Source organism: Somniosus microcephalus, unplaced genomic scaffold, assembly GCF_052327205.1.
Source record: "Somniosus microcephalus isolate GS21.2 unplaced genomic scaffold, FLI_Smic_1.0 unresolved_chr3, whole genome shotgun sequence".
Classification (NCBI taxonomy): Eukaryota; Metazoa; Chordata; class Chondrichthyes; order Squaliformes; family Somniosidae; genus Somniosus; species Somniosus microcephalus.
This window is the reverse complement of record NW_028225181.1, coordinates 72,214,175-72,227,630: the sequence shown is the minus strand read 5'-3', so window position 1 is coordinate 72,227,630 and position 13,456 is coordinate 72,214,175.

The following is a 13,456-nucleotide window of genomic DNA, read 5'->3' as shown; positions in this document are numbered from 1 at the left end:
GTGAGCTTCCGACCAATAGGGAGCAAGCGGGGTGGGGCTGGAGGAGCGTGCCGGCGGCGGGTCCTCCAACCAATCGGGGAGCCCGAGGGGCGGGACTAGCGCCGGCTGATTGTCTGATCCGCAGGGCAGCGAGTTTCTCCAGTCCCTTGTTCAGGGCCCGGGGCCAGGGGAGGCTGTGGGCCTTTATTCCCCTCATTGGACACAAGGCTCTTTGGCTCACAACACACTGGCTCAGGTTTTAATAGAGACCTTTTAATTTCATCCATAAAAGCAGATAAACCCCGTGCTTCTGTGGAACAAACTCTAATATTTGGGAGTAAAAGTACAAGTTTTTTTCCCTCTGGGGAATTTATTATTAATTTCAGGAAACAGCAACCACTTGTATTTATAAAGCACCTTTAATGTAGTAAAACATCCCAAGGCTCGTCACAGGATCGTTATAAAACAAAATTTGACACCGAGCCACATAAGGAGATATTCGGGCAGATGACCAAAAGCTTGGTCAAAGAGCATCTTAAAGAAGGAGAGAGAGGTAGAGAGATGGAGAGGTTTAGGGAAGGAATTCCAGAGCTTAGGGCCCAGGCAGCTGAAGGCACGGCCACCAATGGTGGAGCGATTAAAATCGGGGATGCTCAAGAGGTCAGAATTAGAGAAGCGCAAATATCTCGGGGGGGGGGGGGTTTGTAGAGGCTGGAAGAGATTACAGAGATAGGGAGGGGCGAGGCCACAAAGGGATTTGGAAACAAGGCTGAGAATTTTAAGGATAAGACACGAGGAAAAGCAGGGAGTGGGGGTGGGTCAAGCCCTTATGGGACAGGGTCGCTAATTCTGTTCTGCGACAGTTACTGGACAGACTGTATCTCCCCCTCTCCTCCACACAGGGATTTGTGGTAGTTAAAGGGACAGCGATTCTTCTTGTTCCGCGAGATTGTAATTAAAGGGACACTAATCTGAGATGGCTGTGAACTTTTAGTGCCGCCAGCCTTTCTAAAACATCTTCCTTTTTTTGAAAATCTGTGTGAACTCGCTGGTGACTCAGCAGGTTGGATGAACTCTGAAACCTCTTTGCACAGTCAGAACATTTAAAGGGTCTCTCATCGGTTCTGGGACAGGAGGGATCTGGTTAACAGTGATCACAATATCATTGGGTTTAAAGTAGTTATGGAAAGGGACAAAGAAGAATCAGTGGTGAAAATACCCAGCTGGAAGAGAGCCAATTTCAGTGATTTGAGAAGGGATCGAGCACAGGTGGACTGGAAACAAAGATTGTCCACGAAAACAGTGAATGACCAATGGCAGGCCTTCAAGGCTCAGATAGTTCAGGTACAAACCAAGCATATTCCCATAAGGAGGAAAGATGGGCATCCAAAGTATAACAAGTATACCGCTTTGGATACTGTTGAGGGGGATGACTCACCAGGGGAAGGCAGCAGCAGCCAACTTCCTGGCACTGGGGGTGCTCCTGCTGCCCAGGAAGGGGGGAAAAAGAGTGGGAGAGCAATAGTGGTAGGGGATTCTATAGTAAGGGGAACAGATAGGCGTTTCTGTGGCCGTAGACGTCAATCCAGGATGGTTTGTTGCCTCCCTGGTGCCAGGGTCAAGGATGTCACTGAGCGGCTGCAGGGCATTCTGGAGGGGGAGGGTGAACAGGCAATGGTCGTGGTCCACATTGGTACCAACGACATAGGTAAAAAGAGGGATGAGGTCCTGCATCAAGAATTTAGGGAGCTAGGTAACAGATTAAAGAGCAGGACCTCAAAGGTTGTAATCTCTGGATTACTCCCAGTGCCACGTGCTAGTAAGTATAGGAATGGGAGGATAGAGCAGATGAATGCGTGGCTAAAGAGTTGGTGTAGGGGGGAGTGTTTTACTTTCCTGGATCACTGGGCCTGCTTCTGGGAAAGGTGGGACTTGTACAAGTCGGACGGGTTGCACCTGAACCAGAGCGGGACAAATATCCTTGCGGGGAGGTTTGCTAGCACTGTTGGGGGGGGTTTAAACTAACTTGGCAGGGGGATGGGATACAGAGGGGAGCTGAAATAGGGGGGGATGTGCTGCCAATTATAGAGAAAAAAACAAGTCAGCTTGGTAGACAGGGCAAATATATAAGGGCAAGGCTGGATGGCATCTATTTTAATGCAAGGAGTCTTGCGAATAAGGTGGATGAACTGAAGGTGTTGATAAACACATGGGAGTATGATATTGTTGCTATCACGGAGACATGGTTGAGGGAAGGGCAAGACTGGCAGCTCAATATTCCGGGGTACAGAATCTTCAGGCGAGACAGAGGGGGAGGTATAAGAGGAGGGGGTGTCGCAATATTAATTAAGGAGTCAATTACTGCAGTAAGGAGGGATGATATATTAGCAGGGTCCTCTAATGAGGCCATATGGGTGGAGCTTAAAAACAAAAAGGGGGCAAGCACTTTGCTGGGAGTGTACTATAGGCCTCCAAACAGTCAGGGGGAGATAGAGGAACAGATATGTAGGCAAATCTCAGAGAAATGTGCAAATAATAGGGTAATAATAATGGGGGATTTCAACTTCCCCAATATTAACTGGGATAGTCAGAGTGTGAAAGGCTCAGAGGGTGTAGAATTCTTAAAGTGCATCCAGGAGAGCTTTTTGAGCCAGCATGTAGAAAGTCCTACAAGAGAGGGGGCGGTACTGGACCTAATTCTCGGGAATGTGGCCGGCCAAGTGGAAAAAGTGCTAGTAGGTGAGCACTTTGGTGATAGTGACCATAATATGGTAAGATTTAAGGTGGCCATGGAAAAGGACAGGGATGGGCCGGAAATAAAGGTTCTAAATTGGGGGAAGGCCGATTTTAATAGGATAAGGCAGGATCTGGCCAAAATGGACTGGGATCAGCTACTTGTAGGAAAATCCGCATCGGAGCAATGGGAGGCTTTCAGAAGGGAGATTGAGAACATACAATGGCAACATGTTCCCGTAAAGGTCAAGGGTGGTTCCAAAAACCACAGGGAACCTTGGATGTCAGGGGATATACGGGAATGGATTAGGAAAAAAAGGAGGGCTTTTGGTAGATACAAAAGGCTAAAGACGGAGGAAGCCCTAGAGGAGTACAAAAAGTGCAGGGGGATACTTAAAAAAGAAATTAGGAGATCAAGGAGGGGCCATGAAATAACACTGGCAAGCAAAATAAAGGAAAATCCGAAGATGTTTTATAAGTATATTAAGGGTAAGAGGATAACTAGGGAAAAAATAGGGCCCATTAGGGACAAAAGTGGCAATCTGTGTGTGGAGCCGGAAGATGTAGGAGGGGTTCTGAATGAATTTTTTGCGTCTGTTTTCACTATGGAGAAGGACGATGTAGACATAGAAATAGGGCGGGGGGACTGTGATATGCTCGAACATATTAACATCGAGCGGGGGGAGGTATTGGCGGTTTTAGCTGGCCTAAAAATGGATAAATCCCCAGGCCCGGATGAAATGTATCCCAGGCTGCTGTGTGAGGCAAAGGAGGAGATTGCGGGGGCTCTAACACATATATTCAGGACCTCTCTGGCCACAGGGGATGTGCCAGAGGACTGGAGAACCGCTAATGTAGTACCATTATTCAAGAAGGGTAGTAGGGAAAAACCGGGGAACTACAGGCCAGTGAGCCTAACATCAGTGGTAGGAAAATTATTGGAAAAAATCCTGAGGGACAAAATGTGTCTCCACTTGGAGAGGCAAGGATTAATCAGGGATAGTCAACATGGCTTTGTCAAGGGAAGATCATGTCTGACTAATTTGATTGAATTTTTTGAGGGGGTGACTAGGTGTGTGGATGAGGGTAACGCAGTGGATGTGGTATACATGGATTTCAGTAAGGCCTTCGATAAAGTCCCGCACAGGAGACTGGTCAAGAAGGTAAGAGCCCATGGAATCCAGGGTGCCTTGGCACATTGGATACAAAACTGGCTTAGTGGCAGAAGGCAGAGGGTGATGGTCGAAGGTTGTTTTTGTGACTGGAAGCCTGTGGCCAGTGGGGTACCACAGGGATCGGTGCTGGGTCCCTTGCTGTTTGTGGTCTACATTAATGACTTGGATATGAATGTAAAGGGTATGATCAGTAAGTTCGCGGATGATACAAAAATTGGTCGGGTGGTAAATAGCGAGGAGGGTAGCCTCAGTCTGCAGGACGATATAGATGGGTTGGTCAGATGGGCGGAACAGTGGCAAATGGAATTTAACCCGGAAAAGTGCGAGGTGATGCACTTTGGGGGGACTAACAAGGCAAAGGAATACACAATGAATGGAAAGACCCTAGGCAAGACGGAGGGTCAGAGGGATCTGGGTGTGCAAGTACACAGATCCCTGAAGGCGGCGGAACAGGTGGATAAGGTGGTAAAAAAGGCATATGGGATACTTGCCTTCATTAGCCGAGGCATTGAATATAAGAGCAAGGAGGTTATGATGGAGCTGTATAAAACACTGGTTAGGCCACAGCTGGAATATTGTGTGCAGTTCTGGTCGCCACACTACAGGAAGGATGTGATCGCGTTAGAGAGGGTGCAGAGGAGGTTCACCAGGATGTTACCAGGGCTGGAGCGCTTCAGCTATGAAGAGAGACTGGGCAGGTTGGGTTTGTTTTCCTTGGAGCTGAGGAGGCTGAGGGGGGACATGATTGAGGTGTACAATATTATGAGGGGCATAGATAGGATGGATGCTGAGGAGCTTTTTCCCTTAGTAGAGGGGTCGATAACTAGGGGGCATAGATTCAAGGTAAAGGGCGGGAGGTTTAGAGGGGATTTGAGAAAGAACTTTTTCACCCAGAGGGTGGTTGGAGTCTGGAACTCACTGCCTGAAAGGGTTGTGGAGGCAGAAACCCTCACAACATTTAAGAAGCATTTGGATGTGCACTTGAAATGCCATAGCATACAAGGCTACGGGCCAAATGCTGGAATATGGGATTAGATTAGACAGGGCTTGATGGCCGGCGCGGACACGATGGGCCGAAGGGCCTCTATCCGTGCTGTATTACTCTATGACTCTATGACTCTATGACTCTATGACAAAGCTTGAGCTCCCGATGACAAAGGATATCGAAGTTAGAATAAAACAGAGAAAGGAGGTTTACGACAAATGTCAGTGTGGTAAACCACTGTTATTGTTTTCACTGTTGTTCACTACTGTTATTGTTATTGCACATTGTTACCTCTTGCTACTCACTGTGTACCAATGCATGCCTCAGCTGGCTCCACCCATGGCTCCGCCTACATGACCTGGTATAAAGGTGGCTGCTCGGCAACCCACTTCCTTCTTGGAACCAGTCGTCCACGAGAGGCATGCTCTGTTCTTTAGTCAATAAAAACCTTTTCATTGCTATCCTAATTCATCGCCTTTTATGGAATAATTGATAAGCGTATCAATTTTATTAACTAAAATTAAAATGTCGGGATCGGAGCAGCAACAACAGCAACAGCAGCAGGCGTTGCTGCGAGCCCTCAGACCAGCATGCCTGGACCTCAACCCTCAAGCGGCGGGTTCAGCTACCAATTTCGAGCACTGGCTGAGCTGCTTTGAATCCTTCCTAGAAGCCTCCGCCGTGATATCAGAGGAGAACAAATTAAAAGTTCTGACCGCCCAGGTGAGCCCTCAAGTATATACCCTCATCCGGGATGCTACTATGTACACGGCGGCTCTCGACCTGCTAAAAGGGCAATACACGCGCCCAGTGAATACGATTTACGCCAGACACCTCCTGGGATCCCGCAGGCAGCAACCGGGGGAATCGGTAGAGGCATTTTTACGGGCGTTGCAGATGCTCTGCAGGGACTGCGACTGTAAGGTGGTAACGGCTGCGGCGCACGCGGAGGGACTTATCTGTGATGCCTTCGTTAAGGGCCTCCAGTCCGACTACTCCCGGCAGAGACTGCTCGAAAGCAAGGAGCTCGACCTGAAGACAGCCGTAGCCCTCACGCTCTCACTAGATGTGGCCCACCGAAACCTCGAAGCACACTCACGTAACGGGGCCGCGCCATGGTCATCGCGACCTTGGGACATGGGACCGCCGCCCCCAGTACCAACTGCTGCAGTGATGTCCCGAAATCAACTGGGACCGCCGCCCCCGGTACCAACTACTGCAACGATGTCCCGTAACCAGGCCCAAAAATGCTATTTCTGTGGCCAGTTAAAACACCCTAGAGCGTGCTGCCCGGCGAAGACCGCTACCTGCTCTGGCTGCGGGAAGAAAGGCCATTACGCCACCGCCTGCAGAGGGAAACCCGTGAACGCCAGCAGCGCCACATGTGAACCGTGGGGGCAGCCACCTTCTCCGCCATTTCGTGCACCTCCGGCCGCGTGGGGATCGGAATCATGGCCGCCGCCATTTTGCCCGCCGCACTCAACCGCCAATTTGTCTCCGGACTCGACCACCGTCTCGTCGGACGACCATATCGACTCACTCAGCCATACACTGGCCTCCGTTACGCTGGATCAAGCTCTCCCTCATCATCTGTCCAGGTCCATGATGGACATCACGGTAAACGGCCGCGCCACTACTTGCCTGTTTGACAGCGGGAGCATGGAGAGTTTTATTCACCCCGACACGGTGCGTAGCCACTCCCTCACGGTCCTGCCAATGTGCCATCAGATTTCTATGGTGTCCAAGTCCCATTCAACGGATGTCGGCGGCTACTGTGTGGTGACCCTTTCGGTTAGGGACACTGAATATAAAAATTTTAAACTTCTTGTCCTGCCCCGTCTTTGCGCTGCCATTCTGCTAGGGTTGGATTTTCAGTGCCACCTCAAAAGTGTCACATTGGCATACGGTGGACCCCTCCCCCCACTCACAGTCTGCAACCAACAGCTTTTAAATCGCCCGCCGCGCACCACTTGCAGTCTTTCCACACTCAAAGTACCCCCCCTCCCTTGTTCGCTAACCTCACCCGCGACTGTAAACCCATCGCTACCAAGAGCAGGCGGTACAGCGCCGGGGACAGAGCTTTTATTAGCGCTGAGGTGGAGCGGCTCCTGAAGGAGGGCATTATCGAAGGGAGCACCAGCCCCTGGCGAGCCCAGGTTGTGGTCGTTAAGACCGCCGATAAACGCCGCCTGGTCATTGACTACAGCCAAACCATAAACCGGTACACTCAGCTGGACGCATACCCCCTCCCCCGCATATCTGATATGGTCAATCAGATTGCGCAATACAGGGTATTCTCCACCATTGACCTTAAGTCAGCATACCACCAACTCCCTATCCGCCATGAGGACCGCCAGTATACTGCCTTCGAGGCAAACGGCCGCCTCTACCACTTCCTTAGGGTTCCCTTCGGCGTCACCAACGGGGTTTCGGTCTTCCAAAGGGAGATGGACCGGATGGTTGACCAGAACACGCTGCAGGCCACTTTTCCCTATCTGGATAACGTCACCATCTGTGGCCACGACCAGCAGGACCATGACGTTAATCTAGCGAAATTCCTCCGTACGGCCCAGCGGCTGAATCTAACATACAATAAGGAGAAATGTATGTTTTGCACCACGCGCCTTGCCATTCTCGGCTGCGTAGTGGAGAACGGAGTCATCGGGCCCGACCCCGACAGAATGCACCCCCTTATGGAGCTCCCCCTCCCCCACTGCCAAAAAGCACTGAAGAGATGCCTGGGGTTTTTCTCCTACTATGCTCAGTGGGTGCCCAACTATGCGGACAAAGCCAGACCCCTCATCAGGTCCACCTCCTTCCCCCTGACATCAGAGGCGGGTGCAGCCTTCACTCTTATCAAGAGTGATATTGCGAAGGCCACAATGCATGCAGTGGATGAGTCCATCCCTTTCCAAGTGGAGAGCAATGCATCCGACTTCGCCCTAGCTGCAACCCTTAACCAGGCGGGGAGACCCATGGCTTTTTTCTCAAGGACCCTCCAGGGCCCCGAGATTCGACACTCCTCTGTCGAAAAGGAGGCCCAGGCTATTGTGGAAGCAGTGCGACACTGGAGGCATTACCTGGCCGGAAAACGATTTACCCTTCTCACTGACCAGCGTTCAGTTGCTTTTATGTTCAATAATAAGCAGAGGGGCAAAATCAAGAACGACAAGATCTTGAGGTGGAGAATCGAACTCTCCACCTACAATTACGATATCTTGTACCGGCCCGGGAAACTCAATGAGCCCCCAGATGCTCTATCATGAGGTACATGCGCCAACGCGCAAGTTGATAGACTGCGGACCCTCCACAATGACCTCTGCCACCCCGGGGTCACCAGATTCTGCCACTTCATTAAGTCCCGCAACCTGCCCTACTCCATTGAGGAGGTCAGGACTATGACCAGGAACTGCCAAATCTGTGCCGAATGCAAACCGCATTTTTATAGGCCAGACAGAGCACGCCTGATCAAGGCCACTCGCCCCTTCGAGCGCTTGAGCATCGACTTTAAGGGGCCTCTCCCTTCCTCTGACCGCAACGTGTACTTCCTCAACATAGTTGATGAGTACTCCCGTTTCCCTTTTGCCATCCCTTGCCCAGACATGACCAGTACCACGGTCATCAAATGTCTGAATGACCTCTTCGCCTTGTTCGGGTTCCCTAGCTATATACATAGCGACCGGGGCTCATCTTTAATGAGCGACGAACTTCATCAGTACCTGCTCACGAGAGGTATTGCTATGAGCAGGACCACCAGCTACAACCCCCGGGGGAACGGCCAGGTGGAAAGAGAGAACGTGACGGTTTGGAAGGCCGCCCTCTTAGCCTTAAAATCTAAGGGCCTTCCGACCTCTCGCTGGCAGGAGGCCCTCCCTGCGGCGCTCCACTCCATCTGGTCACTGCTTTGTACTGCCACTAATGCCACCCCTCATGAGCAAATGTTCGTTTTCCCCAGGAAGTCCACATCGGGAACCTCGCTACCAACATGGCTGACTTCTCCTGGGCCCGTCCTACTGCGGAGGCACGTGAGGACCCATAAAATGGACCCCCTGGTCGAGAGGGTGAACCTCTTACATGCCAACCCCCAGTATGCCTATGTGGCATACCCAGACGGGCGGGAGGACACGGTCTCCATACGAGACCTCGCACCCTCGGGCGCACCCGATTCACCACCGTTATTCTCCACCACTTCTCCCAACCCAACCCCTGTAGACAGCATGCATGAGCCCCAGGACCCTTCGTCGACCACTCAGACACCAGATTCGATGTTGGATACTGCACCACCGCCGCCGCTGCTCCGACGATCAGGACGGCATACAAGGCCTCCTGACAGACTTACCTACACGAACTTTTTGTACACTTCACCCCGCCGGACTCAATTTTAAACAAGGGGTGAATGTGGTAAACCACTGTTATTGTTTTCACTGTTGTTCACTACTGTTATTGTTATTGCACATTGTTACCTCTTGCTACTCACTGTGTACCAATGCATGCCTCAGCTGGCTCCACCCATGGCTCCGCCTACATGACCTGGTATAAAGGTGGCTGCTCGGTAACCCACTTCTTTCTTGGAACCAGTCGTCCACGAGAGGCATGCTCTGTTCTTTAGTTAATAAAAACCTTCTCATTACTATCCTAATTCATCGCCTTTTATGGAATAATTGATAAGCGTATCAGTCAGGTACAGAATACAGTCAAAAACCAGGAGAATACAGAGAGTGCAGGGGAAATTGAAGCAGGATATAAGGGCAAAGAGAATATGAGAAAAGATTAGCGGGTAACATAAAAGAGAACACAAAAATCTTCTATAAACATATGAAAAGTAAAAGGATAGTTAAATGAATGGTGAGGCCGATTCGGGACCAAATAGGAGCACATCATACGGAGGCAGAGGGCATGGCTGAGGTACTGAATGAGTACTTAGCATCTGTCTCCACAAAAGAAGAGGATGAAGTTCATGTCGCAGTAGAGGAGGGGGGAGTAGAGAAATTGGATAAAAATGGATAAAAGGCAGTGCTAAATAGGTTGTCATCACTCAAAGTTAAAAAGTCACCCGGTCCGGATGGGATGCATCCTAGGTTGTTGAGGGAAGCTAGGGTGGAGATAGCAGAAGCTCCGACCACAATCTTTCAATCTCCCTCAGTTATATGGGAGGGGTGCCAGAGGACTGGAGGATTGCAAATGTTACACCCTGTTTAAAAAAGGGGAGAGGGATAAACCTGGTAACTACAAGCCAATCAGTCTAATGTCAGTGTGGGTGAACGACGAGAGACCATTGTCAAGGTCAAAATTAATTCTCACTTGGAGAAGCATGAGTTAATAAGGGGCAGCCAGTATGGATTTGTTAAAGGTAAATCGTGTCTGACTAACCTGATTGAGTTCTTTGATGAAGTAACAGAGGGTTGATGAAGGTAGTGCAGCAAATGTTGTATACATGGACTTTCTAAAGGCATTTGACAAAGTACCACATAAGAGACTTATTCGGAAAATAGAAGCACAGGAAATTAAAGGGATGATGGTAATTTGGGTATATAATTGGCTGAGGGATAGGAGACAGTGAGCAGTGCTAAGGGATGTTTTTCTGACTGGAGGGAAATATGCAGTGGGTTCCCCCAGAGGTCGGGATTAGGACCATTGCTTTTCTTGTTATATATAACTGACCTGGAATTGGGATTAGGTGTACAATTTTGAAGTTTACGGATGATACAAAACTTGGCAATGTAGTAAATAGTGAGCATAGTAGTAGCAGACTTCAGAAGGACAGAGACAGACTGTGAAATGAGCAGACACAAGGCAGATGAAATTAAATGAGGATAAGTTTGAAGTGACGCACTTTGGGAGAAACAACAGGGAGAGGCCGTATAATCTGAATGGGACTATTTTGAGGGGGTGCAAGAGCAGAGGGACCTGGGGCTCCATATTCACAAATCTTTGAAAGTGCCACGGAAGTTGGGGAGGTGGTTCAGAAAGCGTATGGGATACTTGGCTTTGTAAATAGGGCCATTGAATAGAAAAACAAGGAAGTTACACTAAACCTTTACAAATCACTAGTTAGGAACATAGGACAGGAGGAGGCCATTCAGCCCCTCGAGCCTGTTCTGCCATTCAATGTGATCATGGCTGATCTGCGATCTAACTCCATACACCCGCCTTTGGCCCATATCTCTTAATACCTTTGGGTAACAAAAACCTATCAATCTCAGATTGAAAATTAACAATTGATCTCGCATCAATTGCCATTTGCAGAAGAGAGTTCCAAACTGCTACCACCCTTTGTGTGTAGAAGTGTTTCCTAATTTCACTCCTGAAAGGTCTGGCTCTAATTTTTAGACGATGCCCCCAGTCCGAGAATCCCCAACCAGCGGAAATAGTTTATCTCTATCTACCCTCTGTTCCCCTTAATATCCTGAAAACTTCAATCAGATCACACCTTAACCTTCTAAATTCAAGGGAATACAACCCTAATTTGTGTAATCCCTCCTCGTAACTTAACCCTTGAAGTCTGGGTATCATTCTGGTAAACCTACGCTGCACTCCCTCCAAGGCCAATATATCCTTCCTAAGCTGTGATGCCCAGAACTGCTCACAGTACTCCAGGTGTGGCCTAACCAGGGTGTTGTAAAGCTGCAGGGTTTTGGCCTCATCTGGAGTATTGTGTACAGTTCTGGGCACCACACTTTAGGAAGGATGTCAAGGCCTTGGAGAGGATACAGAGGAGGTTGACCAGGATGGTACCAGGGATGAGGGACTTCAGTTATGTGGAGAGATTGGAGAAGCTGGGATTCTTCCCCTTAGAGCAGAGAAGGTTAAGAGGAGACCTAATAGAGGTGTTCAAAATGATGAGGGATTTTGATCGAGCAAGTAGGGAGAAACTGTTCACTCTGGCAAGTGGGTTGGTAACCAAAGGTCACAGATTTAAAATAGTTGCTAAAAGAACTAGAGGGAAATGAGGAGAATTGTTTTCACACAGAGGGTTGTTAAGATCTGGAACGCACCATCTGAAAGGATGCTGGAATCAGGTTCCACAGGAACTTTCAAACAGTAATTGGACATGTCCTTGAAGAGGACTAGTTTGCAGAGTTCTGGGGATAAAGCTGGGGTGTGGGACTAAATTGGACAGCTCTTTCAAAGAGCCGGCACAGACACGATGGGCCGAATCACCTCCTTCTGTGCTGTTAGATTCTACGATCAGTGTGAACACGGTGGTGTCTCTTAAGGCATTTCGGGATTTTAAAGCTCTTCCCACAGTCAGAACATTTAAAGGGTCTCGCGTCAATGTGAACTCGCTGGTGTATCAGCAGGTGGGATGACTGCGTGAATCCCTTCCCACACATGGAGCAGGTGAAAGTCCTCTCACCAGTGTATAGGAGCCGGTGTCTCTTCAGCTCCCTGGAGCTTTTAAAGCTTTTCCCACAGCCAGAACATTTAAAGGGGTTCTCTCCAGTGTGAACTCGCTGATGGGCCAGCAGGTTGGAGGACCGAGCGAATCCCTTCCCACACACGGATCAGGTGAACGGCCTCTCCCCAGCGTGTAGGAGCCGGTGTCTCTTCAGCTCCCCAGGGCTTTTAAAGCTTTTCCCACAGTCAGAACATTTAAAGGGTCTCTCGTCAGTGTGAATTCGCTGGTGTATCAGCAGGTTGGAGGGCTGAGCGAATCCCTTCCCTCACACGGAGCAGGTGAATGGCCTTTCCCTAGTGTGTAGGTGTTGGTGTCTCTTCAGCTCCAAGGAGCTTTTAAAGCTCTTCCCACAGTCAAAACATTTCAAGGGTCTCTCGTCAGTGTGAACAAGCTGGTGTGTCTGCAGGGTGGATGACTGAGTGAATCCCTTCCCACACATGAAGCAGGTGAACAGTATCTCCCCAGTGTGAACTCGCTGATGTTGCTTGAGCTCCCGGGGGATTTTAAAGCTCTTCCCACAGTGAGAACATTTAAATGGCCTTTCATCAGTGTGAACAAGCTGGTGTGTCTGCAGTGTGAACAGACTGCAAGAATCCCTTCCCACACACGGAGCAGGTGAATGGCCACTCCACAGTGTGGAGGCACTGGTGTCCCTTCAGATCCCGGGGCTTTTAAAGCTCTTCCCACAGTCAGAACCTGTAAATGGCCTCTCATCAGTGTGAACAAGTTGGTGTCACTTCAGTTCCCCGGGGCTTTTAAAGCTCTTCCCACAGTCAGGACATTGAAATGGTCTCTCCCCAGTGTGAACTCGCTGGTGTGTTTGCAGGTGGGATGAACAAACAAATCCCTTTCCACACACGGAGCAGGTGAATGGACTGTTCCTGGTGTGACTGCGCCGTTGAACTTCCAATGCAGACGGGGAACTGACTCCCCACTGTCCCCCACCTTTACCCGGTTTCTCCCCGGTGTGACGGTGCACGTGTCTCACCAGGTCAGGCGATCGGCTGAATCCATGTCTACACACTGAACAGGTGTGCGGTTTGTCATCGCTGCTTTCTCCTTCCATATGCAAAGGCCGATGATATTCAGGTCCTGATGAATCGAGCGACTCTGTCAGATTTTGACGTGATGTTTGGTCTGAGCTTCCTGCCTGTAACTGCTCCACTTCTATAACCCTGTAAATCG